Below are 4,294 nucleotides of genomic sequence, written 5' to 3'. Positions count from 1 at the left end.
GCGGTAGCTAGAGGAGGGAGAGAGTAAGTAGTTTTTAGAAGTAGTTAGGGGGGCAAGGGGCAAGAAATGAATGATTAGGCATAAGGTTAGGTTAGGGAGTGTAGTTAGGTAAGGGAGTTGTTCAATCGAGGAAGAGAGGGGGTCAGGTAGAATAGAAAATCGGGGAAAGAAAATTAGAAATTAAGAAAGAAGGAAAGAATATGTTAGGAAATAATTAAGGGAAGATAGGGGGAAGAAAAAAGGAAAAAATAAGAAGACTTTTAAGTAAAATAAAGAGAAATAAGAATAAATAAAGAAAAAAGTGAGGGAACATTTAAGAAGGGAAATGCGAGGTAAATGAATGGAGAGTGGGTGAAAAGGGGAAATACCAGGGAGAGAAATTGAAAGAGGGTTTTGGGGGGGTTGTCGGGGGGAGATCTAATGAGCAAGTGACTAGACCAATGGAGGAAGGGATAGTAAGTCTGTGTGTAATACATGTCTAGGGGCTATGGATGAGTGAGAGAATTGGTGGTAAAGCTAAAGCTAAAGAAAATGTAAAATCTAATTCTTAATCAGATAATTATTCTCTTTTCAAGAAATTGTGGAAAACATCCAATCAAAAGTTTTAAAAACATTGGTCATATAGTCTCATGCAATTTTAATATTATCAAATTAGTCATTGTCCCGCATAGCCATTCCTCACCAAAATAAAGCCATTAGAATCTCCTTTTCACGACGATGCTGTCTCACACACTTTTGCATGCCTAAGCACCCCATAGTGCTATCATATAGTTAGGACTTTCTTACAATTTTGACCCATTTCTCTTCGTATGCAAGGGACAATAGAAGCACCTCGTAATTGAACATAAGCTTCTTCATAGAAACTTCTTTCAAGGCACTGATAAAGAGAACTCAACTTGGTGTGAGCTCAATTGAGTACAACATTTGATAAACAGGGAATTCAATTTGGTGGTGAGCTCCAACACACTAACGCATGTCTCAATGTGGTAGAGCTCATCTCCAAGTCGAGTTCTCCTTCCCCAGTGCCAAAGGTTGTGCTCAATTATGAGAGTCTCATCACCAAGTTGAGTCTTCTACCAGTGCCTGACGGAACGACGATGACCCGTTTCCCTTGGCTCCCTATCCTACAACTCCCTTGGTCATGGCTATGGTTGATGGATGTTGCAGGATCGAGAGCCAAGGCAAACAATGGATCCCATGACTTGGGAAGCATTATGAAGAGGCATAGAGGTTGCAGTAGAAGATTTATAACAGAGGTGGAAGGGGGCTTGGAGAGAGCATGGAAGGGGGTAGGAGGGGGATTTTCCTAGGTGTGGTGAAATTACCCTTAAGGCCTTTATATAGCTAGACTTTCTTCCATCCCACTCTTTTTCCCTTCATTTCTTATGTCAGTTTGTGCAACTCTAAGTGGCTATCACTACTAAGTGCACACAATCCACCTACTAGATTTCGCAAGTAGCCTACCCTGGTGTAGGCGGTCATATACATGATTGTTTAGCCATGACATTCAATTAGATGGTTTCCCTGGGAGAATTTCTTGATCATGGAGTGAAGATCATAATAATTCAATGGGATGAGGGGGACGGTCCCTCATGAAAAGCCATTATTTTTATAGTTTGATTTCGACTCAATGCTAATCCTAGCAAGTGAACTAAATGGCCCCTCATGCAAAGTCATTGTTATTATAGTCAATTGAAGAAAGGAAAGATCAAAACAGGACATTAGATTAGCATTGAGTCGGTTCATCAAGTTGTAATAACAATAGTTCTCATCCTAAACTATTGTTATTAAACAGACTGATGAACCGACTGAATGCTAATCTAAGCTTGTGAACTAGATGGTCCCCCATGCAAGGTCATTGTTATGATAGTCTGATTCTGGCTCAATGCTAATTTGAGAATGTGAATTAGATGGTCCCTCATGTGCACAATCATTGTTATTACAGTCTGATTCTGGCTGAATGCTAATCTAAACCTATGAATTAGATGGTCCCTCATGCACAACCATTGTCACTAAAGCAAGCTTGGTGGTTGTTTGGGATTAGTATACTGTTTGGGATTTACATTTTCCCTTGTTTGGGATTTACTGATTAGGATTTATTGAAACAAGCGCAGTGGTTGTTTGGGATTTACTAAAGGTTATATTTTGTGCAGGTTGTAGTTAATCCTAAACCAACAAAAATGCATTTCCTTGCCAGTGCCTACCTCCTCTAGCCAGTGCCTACCCCCTCTAGCCTTAACTATCATACAACTAACTTGTCATATTCATCAATGTAATGTGTGGGGAATCTATCGGTACACGGGTTTTCAAAGATGGCAAAGATCTCACTGGATTACATCATTGAGCATGTTAAGACGGCTTGATTTTTGATAGATTAAAATATGTGAACAATTACAACTTGTATAGTAGGAGAGCAAAGTAGTTAAAAAACCCGATAGGTTTCAAGTGAAGGAATTATAGAGGAATAGAGATGGAAAGCCATAGAGGCAATGACATTTTTCTTGCCACTTGTTCTGAGCTTGATGAAGCCATTTTGCAAGGGGTCCCTCGACAACCCAACATTGTCGTAGATGAGATTGATCACTTGGAGGAGGAACAAAGAGTTCCCAAGAATGTCATTCATAAGATGGTCAGATTGCAGGAGGAACCATGGGAAGGCCTTCAATACTATAAGAACCCACTGTTTGCAAAGTATATTGCTGAAGGCTCCCACTATGTGAAGTGTCGAGCCTGCATCTTGGAATCCTTGCATAAATATGAAGTCCTTCAAAGATCTCAGACTTGATCTCTTGGAATCTTGGACATATATTACTCGAGACTTTTTTAGGGCCTGAACACCTCTCTAATACAGTTGGCTTTTCAATAGAACTTGAGTTAAGTAGTAAATTGTCTTCTTTGAAAAAAGAGGGAGTAGTAAATTGTCTTTGTATTTATCTATCCTTAGATACAATGGTGGTCTCTTTTCGAAATGTAGAATAGTAAAACTTGGTTGTATACTACCTAGGTATATAACTTTAGGGGCTGACTATACATTTGGATTTTCTACATAACTTCAGTTTTAAAGTAATAATTTGCCATTTATCCGTCCTTGGTATATGACTGCTTCACTCAACTAGACTTTATAATTTGAGAATGTTGCATTTAGTTGGATTTGAAGGTTCTATTTTCTTATGCCTACTTCACTCAATTGGAATTTATAATTTGAAAATGTTTCCTTGAGTTGGACTTTATAATTTGATGGAAGATTTTCAATAATATAGTACGGTTGTATAGCTTGCAATTCATTTAGGATTTAAGGTCACCAGCCCGATGGGGCTGAGTTCTGATAATAGATAAAGAAAACCATCCTAAGAGGTCTAGGGTGGGCTATTTTTGACATTCCAACGAAGGCATAGTGGAAGATTCATCAAACACAACATCCCAACCAACAAAACACTTTCTTGTGCCATGCTGCTATAGTTATAGCCACTGCTCTCTGAGCTATACCCAATAAAAATGCACTTGATAGCTTTATCATCCAACTTAGTGTGTGTCTGTGAAGGCACATGAGCATAAGCTAAGCATCCAAAAGTCCTCATGTGTCCAAGCCTCATAACATGTGATAGTTTGCAATGCCTTTGTGGGACATCTGTTCAAAATGTAATTTGCACACATGACTGCATCCAACCACAACTTGCTAAGCAAATGTTTGCCTTTCAACATGCACCTGACCATCTCCATCATCATTGATCTATTTTGCTGCTCAACTATGGGATTCTATTGAGGAGTAAGGGTGCATTGATGATGTATGCCACGAGAAGCCAAAAAAATAGCAAACTCCTTTGACATGTATTCACCCCCTATCTGTATTAAGGTGAGCAATGTGTAGCCCACTCTTATTCTTAACCGAGGCAATAAAGTGCTTGAAGCATGAAGAAACTTCAGATTTGGATTTCAATGTGAAAATCCAAGTGTACCTAGTGAAGTCATCGATAAAAGTGACAAAATCATATTTGTGGTCACCCATGAATTTGTGGTCATAGCCCGGTGGTTGAATTTTGACAATAGTTAAAGAGAACCAACCTAAAGGGGATGCCGTAAACGAATGCATTTTTTAATATTTTACCAACCTGGTGGCTGACATCTGACAATAGTTACAGAGAACCAACCTATTTGTGGGAGCTCTTTTCCTTGTGTGCAACCAAGGAAAATGCAATTGGATGCCATGACTCCCATTAGATGACTAAAAACAAGCACGGTGGTTGTTTGGCATATACTAAAGCCAAGCATAGTGGTTGTTTGACTAAAAATAAGT

Source organism: Dipteris shenzhenensis, chromosome 13 (assembly GCF_047967505.1).
Source record: "Dipteris shenzhenensis isolate YYH24624 ecotype China chromosome 13, Dip_SZ_1.0, whole genome shotgun sequence".
Taxonomy (NCBI): Eukaryota; Viridiplantae; Streptophyta; class Polypodiopsida; order Gleicheniales; family Dipteridaceae; genus Dipteris; species Dipteris shenzhenensis.
This window is presented reverse-complemented; position numbering follows the sequence as displayed.